Genomic DNA, 17948 nt, shown 5'->3' with positions numbered 1-17948 from the left:
TTCCTCCGGGTGTTCCGGTTTCCTCCCACAATCCAAACATGTGCAGGGTAGGTGAATTGGCCATGCTAAATTGCCTGTAGTGTTTGGTTAAGGGGTAAATGTAGGGAAGGTGTCTGGGTGGGTTGCGCTTCGGCGGGTCGGTGTAGACTTTTGGACTGGAGGGCCTATTTCCACACTGTAAGTAATCTAATCTAACCCATCGATCCACTCTCCACCAATTGCTGCATCATTTTGATAAAATCACCTCTCGTTCTAAGGCAAACCTGTTAAAACTCCATAATATAGGGCCTTAACCTCAAAAATTTCTGAAGTGAAACATCTCTGAACAGCTGCCAATGTGACTATATACTTTTTTCAGAAAGTGAGACAAACACACTTCAAACACAGCCCTCCGGAAGTTTCCTCAGTCAAACTGGGTACTGCTGCATCAATACGCCCTTCCCACAGAGTTCATTGCAACTTTTTAAAAAAAATCTTTCTTCACAGAGAGCATTGGAGGAAGAGACAATGAATATTTTTTGAGATGCAGCCAGAAAGATTCATGGATAACAACGGAGTCACGGATAATCGGGAAGTGGGCATGAATGTGCAGTCTAGGGGAAAATGCTGACAGTGGGACAAAATGAAACTGCAATCTTACCAGAACATTCAGGATTACAATGCAAGAAGAAATGGTAAATTCAAAATACTGAAACTCGCTCTCTCCCATAGGACCCTGGGGCTGCTCTGTAAAGAGAGAGAGACCACTTATGGTGGGTTAACTTGACGGTCACCACACCTCAGAAGAGTGGATGAGGTTGAGAATCCTGGCCCTTCGTTGTATACTCTGTCAGTGTGGTGAACGGAACCTGCACTGTTGGCCTCCATCTGCTTGACAAACCAACCATCCAGCCAACTGAATGGGAGACTATGGAAGTGCTCCAGAGACAAATAGTCAAAGGCAAAGCAAAATATAAACTTTGATAAGAAGGATGAAGCTACGAGTCAGACAACGTTCAAGATAACGCCTGCCAAACAAAAGAAAAAACGTTCTCTGCCAGAAATTACACGTTATAATGAGACCAGTGCTGAGATGCAGTTTTTGCCTGTAAGCAATAAGATGAAGCAAGTGGAATAACAGAATTACTGAACGTAACTGGATACTGACAATATTAAAATACGTAGATATGTTTCGTTGGTCTGTGTAAAGTCAGATTATGCTGACATAAAAGAATAAAGCTGATGTTCAGCACAACATCGTGGGTCGAAGGGCCTGTTATGTGCTGCATTGTTCAATGTTCTACGTTCTATGTAATAAATTGTTTGGAGGGTCAGCACTAACGGAAAATAGCTTCAGAACACGTGTTTGAAAATCGGATGAAAGAAGTACCGATTGCCCTGGTCATTGACTGGAATCCAGGGGTTGAATGACTAGGCGCTCCTGTAACATGGAGCTCAGGACACAATCAAATCAGCCGATCTTATTGAATGGAAGAACAGGTTCGAAGGCCTGAAAGGCCTCATGATTAATTTTAGTCGTATGCAACTTTAGAACAAAAACTTTGTGCTCCTCGCCCTTATGTTACACACTGAGGTCTGACATTTCCCTGAACCAGGGAATTATATGGAAAGTTATCTGGTACATTCTCTCGTCGACATCATTTAGACATTTCCAGAAGTAGAAAAGTCTAGAACATTCTGAAAATGTATGGCAGCATTGCGTAGGCGACAGAGAAGGTGGGAGGGGGAAGGGGCTGCTTGCAGTAGTGAGAGTGATGGAACATGGTCCTTTTTGGGGACACGTGCTATAACAGATATACAGTGAGTATGAGGGAGCTTGGAGAATATGGTTACAATTATCCTGACAGAGCGGGAAATGTTTTTGGTTCTTGTCCTGTATTGCTGGACCTTTCTTCAGACCACAGATACTACACTGAGCTGGGTGGTAGGCTCAGACAGTTTCGCTGGATCTGGTAGTGTGGCTACCTCTGAGAAGAGAATGGACTTGTTCTGTACCAGCCCAGTTCTACCACGGCCTTCGTGCCCCTGTTGATAAATCATTGTGCAATTGCGCACTATCTGCCATTTAGAGGTTTAGATGAGCAGGGGAGCTCCGAACTCAGAAAGCTCAACCGCGTGCTCATTTGGCCTTTTAAAAGATGACATCAGTGCCAGGGATCACGGAACATCCAAGGGCATCTGGGCGACGGTGAGTGTCTTTAGCCATGATGGGGAGGAGAAACCGGCTGACATTGAATGAGTGGGACACCATGATGTGGGGTGGGTAGTAAATTAGGTCATTTCGGTAAGACAGCAACAGGAAACGAGCTTAGGATCGTGCAGATGATCCCTCTGTCTCACTTAACGAAACTAGAAACAAATTATTGTTTAATGCATCGCAATAACACGAAGACTCTTCTGATCCCGCCACTAGTTAAAAAGCTGTGGAAGACATCCATCAATAGACGTCTCAACAAGACCCCGTTTACCCATCACTCCTGGGAAGCCTGGCTCATTTTGTAGGATGCAATCTAATTTACTTCGTTTTAGAATGTTTAATCAGACGATCACATCCTCCTCTGAAATTCTCTCTCAATGCCCCCCTCTTCTTTTTTTTACCACCTCCGCCCATTTGGTGATATTTAAACTGATTTCCCGACATCTGTCTCTGGCAGTGATGTTTCCACCCAGAGCACACCTTGTCATACCACAGTGCAGATATGAAGTTTTAAATAAATGGGAGCTGTACATCCTGTCAATTCCAGCATGGGATGCAAGTTTCCTTTTGATGGGCACTGATCTGGTAGTGTGTTATCATGCAACGTACTGGGCTGGTGGACACAGCTCGACATGCTGGGAGGATAACGGGTCCAGATTTTTAGATCAATTCTCTGGTGTTCATTCCAGAGGTCCCCATGCTGGACAGATCAATCATCCGTGTTTATTAAACAATGCACTGGAGTGTTCTACACAACGACCCATTCTAAACAGATTGCCTTGTCTGGGTTTATAGATCAAAGCAACAGTGTGATCTGTACTGCTCTCAGTGATGGGCAGATAGCTAGTGGATTGATGAGCCCTGAACACAGTTCTACTCAGTACTGATTGTCAGTTTGTATTGAACAGTACACTAGCTTGCCCTGCACACGGCTGATCAGATATCGTATCGAGTTTATTCTGGATCTGTGAGGTGGATTGAATCTTTGATATCACTAACCATTTTAGCTTATCTGGCAGCACATTAATTTGATGCTATCATGCTTGTGACTGGGCCCTCCAAAATCTCATTAGATCAGATTAGATTACATTTCAGTGTGGGAACAGGCCCTTCGGCCCAACAAGTCCACACTGACCCGCCGAAGCGCAACCCACCCATACCCCTACATTTACCCCTTAACCTAACACTACAGGCAATTTAGCATGGCCAATTCACCTGACCTGCACATCTTTTGGACTGTGGGAGGAAACCGGAGCACCCGGAGGAAACCCACGCAGACACTTGGAGAACATACATTCCTCCAGGTCAGCCTATTCCTCTGTCAAACCCTGTATTTCCACAACTTGTTGTTCATTAAATAATTACCCAGGTAAAAGTGATTATTTGTCCCTCTTGTTATGGGCCAGGCAGAACCCCTTAAAATACATGAAGAAGGTAGCCACGACCCAAACATTTTCAGAGCTTAACCGTAAATGCGAGGGACTTTGTCCCAGATCCAATTCGCTTGGTCAAAATTTTCAACGGGAAGCAAATACTGTTATTAAAATAGAACAAAAGGAAGAGGAAGTTGGGATAGCTTAATTCTATTGCAAAACTAACAGCATGATAGTTTATTTAACTACTAAACAGTAACTGTCCCAAAATACACAATCCCATAAACACACAGTTATGAAAAAGCAAATTCATGTAACAGATTGTCTTACGTTCAGTTCTCCAATCTAGGAGGAAATAATAACAAAAGACCATTCTGACAGAAATCTCAGAGAATGATTGTAGCATCCAGGAGTGCATACTACCTTCCAACCTTGCTTAGACTGAAACAACAACTGGAGAATGTAAAACTAAGAATCCAGGTTCTGTGCGAGCTTTATCATCACTCCACTGAAGAAGATCACCACCCCACATGACCAGTATAGAACCGCAATAGCCACAAGCAGCGTACCGTATTTATGCGACTGCTTAACCTCTCCGCAAAAACCTAACTCCTCCGAAAGCCGTTAAGTGATGGTAAGGTAAATGTTTAAATTAAAAATAAATTAATTAAAATTAAAGGTGGCATAGACTTGGTGATCAGAAGCAGACGGCAGTCAAGCACTTCCTAACCTGCCAAAACACAAGTTCATCTTGTGAATAGAAAGAGTCATCTCGTTCCCACACCTGTAACGTTACGATTGTAGAAGTGTTATTAGCCCAATAATCAGCGATATCAACATCCCAGCCCAACCTATTAACCTTGTGAGATATAAGAGATATAACGAAAGGAGTGAACGGGAGCTAGTTGTTCAGTGACCGTGATTGATGTCAGTCTCCATGCATACTAACAGTTTCACCGGAGAGTTTCCTCTTCTATTAAGAAAGGGTTTCTTTCAACGTGTAATCCCACAGCATCCGAGACAGCGCCATCCTCAACATAATTGGGCTCAGCAGCTACACAAACAGGGAGAGGAAGACAGTCTTAGAACATTGGACAGAAATGTTCCAAAAATGTATCAGAATCTGAGAACAATAGACTGGAACTTTACAATAATAAATCAGAATTCAAATACATTAGACTGGAATTTTCCAACAATGGACAGAAGTTTATCCTTTGGTCTTTACTATCTTTCTCAGGATTAGCAATGTTTAGAATTGCGGATACAAGCCATACTGTTCATTATTCAGGCGGGTTACTATCCGATCCTCGCTGTTGCTCGTGTTCCTGGTAAGCCCAATTCTATCAATTGTATAAATGATGGCGAAGGCTATTGCAATTTCGTTTATTCATGGTTAGCAAATAGATGAACTGTCATCTTCAGATTCAGTCACCAATGCCTCTTCCTTTCCATGGATGTCAAGCTTCTCATTCATAAACATCTGAGAAGGAACAAGACTATTCAGAGCCTCGAGTCTCTCTTTTCCGCTAAACGATTTTATGCCTCAGTATTCCTTGTGTCATCAACCATGCGCACTCATCTTCATAATATTCCCAGTCTCCAAATCTGCCTTAGTGCTGTTGCTAAATTAGTCATCATCTTCCCTATGTTATGTTCAGACTTTATATCTCCAGTTCTCTTCTGACCACTCTTTCAGTTACAGGTATCTTGACAACAAACTTCTCCTTGTGTCGAGAGTTACTTCACAATAGGGACTTCGTATCAGGGTAACAGTGTCACTGGGCATGTAATTCAGAGGCACAAGCTTTGACTCTGAAGGCATTGCTTCAAATTCTGATGACAAAACTTAAATTCGAATGGCAAACATTGCAATGAAAGTTAATTTCACTCATGGAAACCATAAATCATCAGGGGTTCTTCTTCTGATAGCTTCACTGATAGCTTTTGTTAAAGAAACTTAACATTTTTGCCAGGTCTCGAGTAAGTGTGATTTCAGACACACAAAAATATGGTTGGTTCAATATTGTTTTGACAAATGGCCTCGCAGTCACGAGCATTTAGAGATGGAGAACAAAAAACCGGCAACGTTTCGAGTCCAATGACACTTCATCAGAACTGAAAGCAACTGGGCAGTAATCTTACTTAAGTTGGTATCAAGGGTGGTTCTGCCGCGAAAGGTTTGACTGGAATGGATGGTGACATATCCAGAGAGAGAGAGTGAGAGAGAGAGAGAGAGAGAGAGAGAGAAAGAGAGAGAAAGAGAGAGGGAGAGAGACAGCAAAGGGATTACGCTTATTGAGGGATATCCCTGCTTAAAGTGAGTTATGTTCTCACTGTGCCATTTCGCTGAGTGTGGTGACCAACTCCATTGGCTGTCCTGGTACTGCTGTTATAGTTGCTGAGATACAGAGAAACATAATGTTACATTGTCAACAGCTTCTTTGGAGAGAGAAACACTCCCTGTGCAGAGATGTAACGGCTTCTTTCAGCCAGGAAGAGAAACCGAGGAAATTGAGGCATTTCCAACACTGAATGCTTGCAACATGTGCAGGGAACGGATTTGCTCCAATCATTGGAAAGTCTTTGGCGCTGCGTGGACGTTTTAATTTGGTTTGTATTGACTGCTGCTGGGTTCATTCAGGGAAAATTGAGAGTATGGTGACCCCACTGTGGACACTGCATTTATGGGGTTTAGAGGTCCATGAGGAAAAAATGGTACAGAGGCTGCATAGAAGGGAAGCTTTATACAGAGGGAGGAGCAGAACACTGCGCCATTCGCCCTGGAATTGCCAGGAACAGTTATTCGAAATGCACTCATTTAGGTGTAACGTGTGAAACAGTGCATTTCAAAAATATGGTGGTCAGGCAGTTGTATTCCTTCATTCACTGTAACCTGTAGTCTCGCACCAGGGACATGATTGTGCTGATACCCAACATGAAGTGAACTGAATTGATTATGAAATTTACCGGTCAAGAGTTGGTGATATATCCATCATCTGTGGAGTGCAGTCTTCTGATGTATTCACTCGCTGACAGAATCCATTTGCCCACGGAGAGGAATACATTGAGTTTATCTCCACTGCGGAAGATACAGAGTCGAACTTCCAGAAGTACTATAGATCAGGGGACTGGTCAAAAGGAGGAACTGCAGTAAGTTAGAATTAATGAAGGGTACGGTTTTGAACTTCTAATTGAATCGAAGTTTGCTCTGTTGTTGCATGTGATGAGCTACATCCCAGAATATTGAGGAAGTGGCAATGCAGGTCATGAAATAATTGCTAAATGATTCTTAAAACCTGATTAGATTCTGTAAAGGATCCTGCACACTGGAAAACAGCTATTGTAAACCTAACTGCTTAGGACAAGATAGAAAACAGAAAACTAAATAGCTTGATGTCAGTTGTGAGGAAAATAATGATTTTTTTATGAGGAATGTAACAACTAGACACTTCGAGAATAATGATATGATTTTGTAGAGTTGGCCTAGATTCAGGAAAGGGAAATGATCTTTGTTAAACCTGCTAAGGTTTGTGGAGTTTGTCCATTGTCACAAAGACAATTGGGAACCAGTGGGAGTGAAATATTTGAATTTTCAGGAGACGTTTGACATTGTTGACTGCAAGTGAGTAGAGAAATGTTCGAGTCCTTGAGTATGTAGGCGTGGAATATAAAGAATGGATTAAAAATTGGATACTAGAGAGAATGAAGAGATTAGTTTTATTTTTATTTGGACGGTAGGTTTGTGGGGTATCAGAAGGATCATTGCTTGGGAAATAGCTGTTCAGAAGGTATAAAATGTTCAGATATGAAAACAAATATAATTATTCTCATTTATGTTCACTAAATGGTGACGGGTTGTAGTTGAAAAAGACCGGGATATCCTTGGTTATAAGTCACTTGCATAATTCACACGCGACTGTAAGTAATTATAACTGTAAATGATGTGTAATCCTTCATACAAAATGAAAAAAAGTACCAGACTAAATGTATCTTACTCAGGTGTAGTGTTTTGTTGAGATAGTATTTAGAGCATTGTACACAGATTTGGTCTGCTTTATAAATAATGATCTCCTTGTCACCGAGATGGTGCAAAGGAGTTTCACCAGATTAAAGTCTGGCATGATGTTACCATGAGCAGAGAGTGTAGATACTATGTGTTAAATCTATAGCTCTGTGAGAGAATAAGAAGCTGAAGCTTGCAGTTTATGGACGGACACTAATTATGACCAAAACAGCCATTGATAAGGTGCAAATTTCCATTATTTATGGAGGATGGTCGATTGCTGATAGTTTATGTGCCTGTGCAGAGCACCCATTTCGATTGACAGAGAGATACAAGATTTGAATGAACTCTGAACATTTTAATGTGCAGTCACTGTGTGATCCTGCACTCAACGTTACATTGTTCACAATCTTGTTACTAGCCACAATGCCTTCATTCCGAAGCAGTTAGCTATTCCCGTAAGGTTCTGACCTCCAGAGACAACATGGTTCTGCTCTCTCAGAGATGAAAGTTTCTTTTGAGACGATTAAAAAAAACTTAATTCCCACTGCCGGAAAACCGTTCTAACAAAACACGTATGTACTGTGAGTGATAAAGCCACGAGAAACAACTTACAGCAGTTTATCTGTGCAGTTCCTGCTCCATTTCACTGTGATGTTGGAGCATTTCTGACACCTTCCTGTGCCTGTGTTAATGTCGTGAAAAGCTAAATTACCTCTTCCTCTTCATTTGTAAGTGACTGGGAGTGAAATGGTCTGTTTCTGATCCAGTGTAGGCGATGCGTGGGACTGAGCATATTCCGTGTCTTCCTGTGTAACACGCAGGAGGGACTGAATGGGTTGCCACTCTTGTTTTCCATTAGATTTGATAAGCTGACTTATTTACCCATATTATTGTGAACCCAGATGTCTTTGCTAGAGTAGAACAAACAGCCCTACCAACCATCAAACCAAAAATCTGGGTCTGCCACGTAGATTACACCTTTGTCATCTCAAAACGAAACAACATAGAAGAAACATTTAACATTATCAACAACACCCTCACAGGCATAAAGTTCACCGAGAAGGAATAAACCGACAACAAACTCGCATTCCTGGATGTCAAGGTCGAAAGAAAAGACAACGGAGAACTACAAATCTGTGTATACATAAAACAGAGGAGAAAGTGAGGTCTGCAGATGCTGGAGATCAGAGCTGAAAATGTGTTGCTGGAACAGCGCAGCAGGTCAGGCAGCATCCAGGGAACAGGATGCTGCCTGACCTGCTGCGCTGTTCCAGCAACACATTTTCAGCTATACATAAAACCGACAAACACTGACCAAATTTTTAACTCCACCAGCAACCATCCCAACATACACAAGCGAAGCTGTATCAGAACACTATTCCAACGAGCCACCACACACTGCAGCACAGAGGAACTTCGGAAAACTGAGGAGAACCACCTACATAACGCATTCAAGAAGAACGGATACTGAAAAAAACAGTCCGCAGATTCATCAAGAACAAACCACGACAAGCAGACCAAACACAACCAGAAACCCTAACCGCCTTACCATACATCAAAGAAGTTTCAGAAATGACAGCCAGACTACTAAGACCCCTCAGAATCCGAGTAACACACAAACCCGCCAACACTCTCAAACAAAAACTAACAAACTTAAAAGACCCAGTACAACACATGGACAAAGCCAACGTTGTTCCAAAATTCCATGCAAGGACTGCCACAAACACGAAGTAGGGCAAACAGGGAGAAAGTTAGCCACCAGGGAACACAAACACCAGCTAGCCACAAAAAGACACGACCCTCCCTCCCTCGTAGCCCTACACATGGATGAAAAAAAAACACCAATTCGACTGGGACAACACATCTATCCTGGGACAGGCTAAGCAAAGACATGCCAGAGAATTACGAGAGGCCTGGCACTCCACCCACTACGTCATAAACAAACACATAGATCCAGATACCATCTAGCAACCTCTCAGAAAACGAACAGGAAATGACATCACCCCAAACCTCAGGAACCCCATCCTGGGCAAACATATAAATAGAAAGCAGGAGACAACAGCTTCGCTTCACTTGGAGGTCGCCACTGATGATGTTACCTAGCCAGGTAATGAAACGTCTGGATATCAAACCTCCAGCTCAGCAATCAAACCTACACCCTAAACCTCAACCTGAGCTACAAACCTTCACAAACGTTGCAGGTACTGAATGAGCTACTCCATTTACTACAGAAATGTGCAGCGCCGTTACATAAATACAACATAAAACATAGAACATTACAGTGCAGTACAGACCCTTCGCCCTCGATATTGCGCCGACCTGTGAAAACAATCTGAAGCCCTTCTAACCCTAAGATTCCAGGTCAGTCCATATACCTATCCAATGACTATTTAGATGCCCATAGTGTTGGCGAGTCTGCGAATGTAGCTGGCAGAGCGTTCCATGGTCCTACCATTCCCTGAATAAAGAAACTACCTCTGAAATCTATATAAAACATCTCTCAATTTTAAGCTGTGTACCCTCGTGTTAGCCATTACCATTCAAGGAAAAGGCTGTCATACTCCACCCTATCTAAACCCATGATTAATTATACATCTCATTAAAGTCACCTCTCAACCTTCTTCTCTCTGACTAAAAAAGCCTTACGTCACTGAACCTTTCCTCGTAATAACTTCCCTTCATACAAGGCAACGTTCAATAAAGCTGTCCTGGAACCTTTCAAAACCGTCCACATCTTTCCTGTAATGCGGTGACCAGAACTGCACGCAGTACTCCAAGTGTGGCCACACCAGGGTTTTCGAAACTCAATCCCGTTTACAATGAAAGCTAACACACCGTCTGCCTTCGTAACAACCCTATCTGTACACCGAGACCTCTCTTCTCATCTACGCTACCAAACATCTTGCCATTAGCACAGCAGTCTGCATTCCTGTTATCCCTTTCAAAGTGAATCACCTCGCATTTTTCCGTATTAAGCTCCATTTGCCACGTCTCAGCCAGCCTCGCAGATTATCTATATCCCACTTTAACCTACAGCATTCTTCGGCACGATGCATAACTTACTAACATCAGAGACCTTGTGGCAACATTTGCAGAGCTTTCCCACAGACTTACAAAAAATATTGGGAAAGAAGTAGGTCATTGAATACATTGAACCACCCGAATTTTATTTAATGAGAGAACATCTTCTCAATGCACTCTTCCAACACAATATGTATATCATTTAATGTGATTGATCTTGAGAAAATATCAAATAGGTGCTGTGTTAATTCCTTTGGTCCATCGACTTTTCAACCCAACTTAATATGATGATGGATGATCTCTATCTCTACATCATGATCTTGCTCTTTGCCCATAGCCTTAGTGTTTGGAAATCCCTATTTAAATTCAGTGCCTTGCCTTCTGCATCTTTACATTGCAGAGAATTCCCCAGTTTCATCAGTCTCTAAGCGTAAATGTTCAGTATGTTCTCAATGCAGAATGGCTTGGCTGGACTGCGGTCCCTTGTTTTCAACGTAAAACCATTTGAATTATCTTCCCTCCTTCCCATCTTCCAAAATTTCATTAAGGCCTCCACTCATTTGCCTAAACCCCATGTAATACACGCCAAGTCGACCCAAACTTTGCTCCCACAACAAGCCTGTCATCCCAATATTCAGTCTGGTCGTCCTTCACTGCACTCCCTCTATGTCAGGTGTACAGAGAGTACAATAGGCGGCTGAGGACAGAGCCGTGGGTTTACAGAGAGTGTAGTAGGGGGCGGTGGCACAGCCGTGCGTCTACAGGGAGTGAAGTACGGGCTGAGGACACAGCGTGGATATACAGGGAGTACACTAGGTGGCTGAGGACTCAGCCGTTGGAGTACAGGGAGTGAAGTAGGGTGCCGAGGTCATAGCCATGGACGTACAAATAGTACAATATTAGGCTGAGGGCACAGCAGTGTACGCACAGTGAGTACAATAGGATGCTGAGGGCACAGCGGTGGGTGTACAAAGAATAAAGTAAAGTAGGGGGCGCAGGGCAAAGCTATGCATATACAGAGAGTACAGTTAGGACCCGATGACACTGTCGTGGTGCACAGGGAATGTAGTAGGGGGCTGGAGGCAAAGCCCATGGTGTACAGGGAATGCAGTGGAGACGAGGGCACAGCCGCCTGACTGCATTGCGGACAGGAGGGGGCTGAGGGCACTGCCGTGCGTGTAAAGTGAGTACATTGGGGGGCTGAGCTCACATCATTCAGGAGCTTCAGTATTGAGCGTTATTTTGGAGAATGTACTTTTGCCAGTCTTCACTGATTGCACTCTGTGGGACAGAAAACTGATGAACCACCTGCATAGAGTGAAGCTGAGACAAAGATGACGGAGCTTTGAGATCAGTCTGGAGGGCATAATGGTGTTGAAGGCCGAACTGTAATCAATGAACAAGGAAATGATGGCGGTGACATTGTTGTCCAAATATTGCAGAGATGAAAGCAGTGTTATGGAAATGGCATACACCGTGAACCTATTATGTCGGGAGGTAAATTGGAGGGTTTCGAAGGAGGCTGGGAGACTGGCGTTGATGGGGGCCATAACTAGAGTCTCAAAGCGCTTCATAATTATTGAGACCACAGATATTGGGCAGTAGTCATTTCGGAATATTGCATGATGTTTCATACTGACGGCGATGACGGTGGTCATCTTGAAGCAGTTTTGGACTTCGTCTTTTAGGAGTGAAGAGTTGAAGATTCCGAGAATGCCTCCTCCAGCTGATACACATTGGATCATGAATGCTCGGCCAGGGACAATGTCTGAGTGTATCGCTTTCTTGGGGTGATTTTCAGGAACAACAATTTGACATTAGCCAGGCGAGGGAACTTGAAACCATGTTGTTTTTTTGCACAAATTTTATTGAGGTTTTCGAAAGGGTGACAAAACAGGTGGATGAAAGTAAGGCGATTCATGTGTTGTATATGAACTTCAGCAAGGCGTTTGCTAAGGTTCCACACGATAAGCTATTGCACATAATAAAGATTTCGGAGGTGAAGGTGATTTAGCGGTTTATATCAGAAATTGGCCAGCTGAACGAAGACAGAGGGTGGTGGTTAACGGGAAATGCTCATCTTGGAGTTCAGTTGCCACTGGTGTGCCGCAGGGATCTGTTTTGCGGCCACTCATGTTTGCAATTTTTTAAATGATCTGGAGGCGGGCGTAGAAGGATTGGTTAGTAAATTTACAGGTAACACTAAGTTAGAGTTGTGGATTGTGCCGAAACATGTTGTGGGTTACAGAGGGATATAGATAAGATACAAAGCTGGGCTGAGAAGCAGCAAATGGAGTTCAATGCGGAAAGGTGTGAGGCAATTCACTTTCAAAGAAGTAACAGGAATCTCGAGTACTGGGACAATGACAAAATTCTTAGTAAGTTTGCAGATGGCACCAAAATTGGTGTTGTCGTGGACAGCGAAGAAAGTTACCTGAAATTACAACAGGATCTTTACAAGATTGGCCAATTAGCCGAGAAGTGGCAGATGGAGTTGAATTCAGATAAACGCAACGTGCTCAATTGTGGAAAAGCAAATCTTCGCTGGACTTATACACTAAACGGTAAGGTCCTACGGAGTGTTGCTGAACAAATAAACCTTGGAGTGCAGCTTCATAGGTCCTTGAAAGTGGAGTCCCAGGTGGAGAGGATAGTGAAGAAGGCGTTTGGTATGCTTTCCTTTATAGGACAGATTATTGAGCACAGGATTTGGGTGGTCATGTTGCGGCCGCACAGTACTTTATCTAGACCACTGTTGGAATATTGCGTGCAATTCTGGTCTCCTACTTGTCGGAAAGATGTGAAACTTGAAAGTGTTGAGAAAATATTTACAAGGATGTTGCCAGGGTTGAAGGATTTGAGCTATAGGGAAAGGCTGAATACGCTGGGGATGTTTTCTCTGGAGCATCGGAGGCTGAGTGGTGACCTTCAAAAGGTTCACAAAATTATGATAGGGACGCTGGGATAAATAGACAAAGTATTTTCCTTGAGGTCGGAGAGTCCAGAACTAGAGGGCTAGGTTTAGGGTGAGAGGAGAAAGATATGAAAGAGACTTAAGGGGCAACTTTTTTCACACAGAGGGTGATACAGTATGGAATGAATTGCCAGAGGAAATGGTGGAGGCTGGTACAATTGCAACATTTAAAAGACATTTGGATGGGTGTATGAATACGAAGGGTTTGGAGGGATATTAGCCGGGTGATGGCCGATGGGAATAGACGGGATTGGGATATCCAGTCGGCATGGACTGGTTGGACTGAAGGTCCTGTTTCAATGCTGTACATCTCTATGACTCTATGACTCTAGATGAACAGAGAGAGATCAGTGCCCAAGTGCATAAATCCATAAAAGTTGCCACACAGGTAGATAGGGATTTAAGAAGGCATGCGATGTGTTGGCGTTTATTGGTAGGAGGAATGATTGTTAGAGTTACGACGTCATGCTCCATCTGTTCAAGACACTGATAAGGACGCATCTGGAGTGTTGTATGATGTTCAGGTTACTGCATTATAGGATGGATGTGGAAGCAATGGAAAGCATTCAGAGGAGATTTACGAGGATGTTGCCTGGTATGGAACGAATGTCTTCGGAGGGAAGGCTAAGGGAACTGAGGCTTCTTTCGTTGGAGAGAAGGAAATTTGAGAGTTGACTTAATCGAGACGTATAAGATAGTCAGAAAGTTAGTTAGTGTGAATAGTGAGAGCCTTTTCCCTCGGATGGTGATGGCATTTAAATGGGCATTGGGCATACATACCCATAAGAGTGAAATAGACTAGGCTAGCTGGGGGCCGTCAGATTATTTTAACACGGCGGTGAAATATCGAGAGCTGAAGGGACTGTCCTGCAGTGTAACATTCTATGGTCAATGTTTCAGGTTACAGAGGAAATTGGATAAGCTACAGGAATGGTCTGAACGATGGAAAATGGAATTTAATGCGGCAAAGTGTGGAGTGATTCACTTTGGAAGAAGTAATCGGAATGCAGAGTTCTGGGCTATTCGTTAAATTCTTATTTGTGTTGATGAGCAAAGAGACCTCAGTGTTCATTTACATCGATCACTGAGATAACACTGAGGTTGGTAGAGTTCTAATAAGCTGAACAGTGTGATAGCTTTTATTTGTAAAATGATTGAGGTTTAGAGCCATGATGTCACGTTGCAGGTGAACAAGTCTCTCGTGCGTCGGCACTTGAAGTATTCTGGTCGTGCTCTTTATAGGAAGGACGTGGAAGAATTAGAAAGCGTGCAGAGGAGATTTAGCAGGATGTTGCCTGTTATGGAGGGATGGGCTTATGATTAAAGGCTGAGGGAATTGAGGCTGATTTCGTTAGGACAATAGAAGGCTGAAAGGTAACTTAACAGAGACGTGCAAGAAGATCAGAGGATTAGACAGAGTGGACAGTGATGGCCTACCTCCGTGAATGGTGATGGCTAGCACGAGGGGACATGGTTTTAAATTCAGTGGTGATTGATGTTGGACAGATGTCACACGGAAATTCTTTACTCGGTGGTAGTAAGTGTGTGGACTGTCCCGTCTACAACAATAATAGACATCTCAAATTTAAAGAGCATTTAGTTGGTCATTAGAAAAACATACGAATCATAATGTAATACACTAGATTACATGGTCTTCAGATTGGTTTTACAGATCGGCACAACATTTAAGGCTGAAGGGCCTGTACTCTGCTGTAATGTTCTATGTTCTATGTGTCTCTGTGGGTCTGGGCCTTCTTGGGGTTATGACTCTGCGGGTCCGGAACTTCTAAGATTGTGCTTCTTTTGGTCAAGGTCTTCCCTGGATTGCATTTCTTTGTGTCTGGGCCTTTTCAGGGCAGTGTGAATCTGCGTCAAGACCTTCTCAGAATTGTTTCTCTGTGAGTCCTTGGCCTCTCATGGATGAGTCTGCGTGGATCCGGGCCTTCTCCGTTTTGTGACACTGTGTGTTCAGGGCGTCTCAGGAGGTTGTATCTATTGCTTCCTGCCTTCTCCATATTGAGTCTGCGTGGGGCTGGCTGTTCTCATGATTGAGTCTCTGAGAGTTCGTGACGTCTCAGTGTTGCGCCTGTGTGTGTGTCCGGACCTTCTCAGCTTTGAGTCTCTGTGTGGGTCCAGGCCTTCTCAGGGTTGTGTCTCTGTGCGTCGGGCCTTCTGAGGCTTGTGTCTCTGACAGTCTGCACATTCTCATTGTAGTGTCTCTGCTTATACGTGCATTCTCAGCATTGAGTATGTGTCGGTCCAGGCCTTCTCAGGGTTGTGTCTCTGTGGGTTGTGGCCTTCTTCGGGCTGCATCACTGTGTGTCCAGAGCTACTCAAGTTGTGTTTCTGTGGACCTGGTACTTCTGAGAATTTTATCTCTGTAAGTCGGAACCTGATCAGGATTGTGTTATTGTGGGACTGGTACTTCTTAGGATTGTGTCTCTGTGTGTCCAGACCTTCTCAGGATTGTGTCTCCGTGTGTGCAGGCCTTCTCCGGATTGTGTTCCAGTGTGTCCACGCTTATCAGGATTGCGTCTCTGTTGATCCGGTCCTTCAAATGATTGTATCTCTGCTGGTCTGATCATTCTCAGGATTTTGTCGTTCTGGGTCCAGGCTTTATACAGATTGTTTCCCTGTGTTTCTGGGCCTTCTCATGGTTGTGTCTCTGTGGGTCCAGTCCTTCTCAGAATTGTGTCTGTCTTGGTCTGGCCTTCGTGGGTTTGTTTCAATGTGGTTCACGGTCTTCTCAGGGATGTGTGTCTGGGCCTTATCAGGATTGCGTCTGTGCATGTCTGGCCCTTCTCAGTTTTATGTTTCTGCGGCTATGGGCCTTCTCGGTGTTGTATTTCTCTGCGGGCGCTGAGGTCTGTAGACTCTTGGACAGAGCTGAAGGATGTTGCAGGTTATAGTTGGGCAGACATAGACTGCAGAGCAGGCTGAGCGCGTTCAAATAGTGTTTCATGCGAAAATGTCAAGGGTGATTAACATTGGAGGGAGTAACAGGAATAGAAAGTACTGGGTGCATAATAAGATTCCTTGTAGTGTGGATGAGCAGAGAGATTTCGGTGTCCATAATAGATCCCTGTAATTTGCCACCCATATTAATAAGGTTGCTGAGAAAACATACGGTGTGTTAGCTTTTAGTTGGAGAGGGATTGAGTTTGTGAGCCATGAAATCATGCTGCAGCTTGACAAAACTCCGGTACAGCCGCATTTGCAGTACTTTGTACAGTTCTGGTCGCTGCATTATGCGAAGCATGTGTAAGCATTGGAAAACATTCGGACGTGATTTACGAGGACGTTGCCTGCTATGGAGGGAAAGTCTTACGAGGAAAGGCTGAGGGACTTGAGGCTGCATTTGTTAGAGAGAAGGAGTTAGTCGAGTGACTTAATACAGACTGAATACAAGATGATGAGAGGATTTGATCGGGTGGGCAGTGAGAGGCCTTTTATTTGGATGGTGACGGCTAGCACGAAGAAACATAGCATTAAATTCAGGGGTGATTGATATAGGACAGATGTCATAGATAGCTACTTTACTCAGAGAGTATTACGGGCATGGAACACACTGCCTGTAACAGTCATAGACTCAGATACTTTAAGGGTACTTACCTGGTCATTACAGAAACATATCGATCATTATGCAATAGCGTGGTTTGATGGTCTTCAGATTGATTTTAAGAGATCAGCACAAAATCAACAGCTGCAATGTCCTATGTTCTATGCTCTACGTTCTGAGAGTTGTGTTTCTGTAATTCTGTAAATTCTCAGGGTGATATCTGTGGATACAGGCTTTCTCAGGATTGAATGGCTGTGAGTCTGGGCCTTTTCAGGATTGTGTTTCTGTGGATCTTGGAATTCTCAGGTTTCAGTCTCTGTGTGTCTCTGCTTTCTCAGTTGTGTGTCTCAGTTGGTCCAGGTGTCCTCAGGGTTGTGTCTCAGTAAATCCGGGCTTTCACAGGATTGTGTCTCTCTGGGACCGTACCTTTTCAGGGTTGTGTCTCTGTGGGTTCGATCATTTTCCAGTTTGTGCTTCAGTGGGTTTGGGCTTTCTCAACGCTATCTCTCAGTGGGTCTGGGCCTTCTCAGGTTTTTGTCTCTGTGGATCCGGGCCTTCTCAGTTTTGTGCTTCTTGGGGCTTCCCTTCTCAGTGTTGTGTCTCTGTCGAAACATTGTGAAGAGTTTGTATCTCTCTTTGTTATGACTTCTTGTTGTCGTGACACTGTCAGGGTCATTTATGTTCTGATTCGGGCAATCGTAGTGTGTGTGTGTATGTGTGTGTTGGGGGTTGGGGTGTAGCTGTTAGTATGAATCCGCACCCTGATTTTGGGTGTTGTCCATCCTGCGAGATGTCAGTAGTTTTCCTCAGAGATGGCA

This window comes from Chiloscyllium plagiosum, chromosome 8, assembly GCF_004010195.1.
Source record: "Chiloscyllium plagiosum isolate BGI_BamShark_2017 chromosome 8, ASM401019v2, whole genome shotgun sequence".
Classification (NCBI taxonomy): domain Eukaryota; kingdom Metazoa; phylum Chordata; class Chondrichthyes; order Orectolobiformes; family Hemiscylliidae; genus Chiloscyllium; species Chiloscyllium plagiosum.
The sequence above is the reverse complement of the archived record's forward strand: the minus strand, read 5'-3'. Positions refer to the sequence as shown.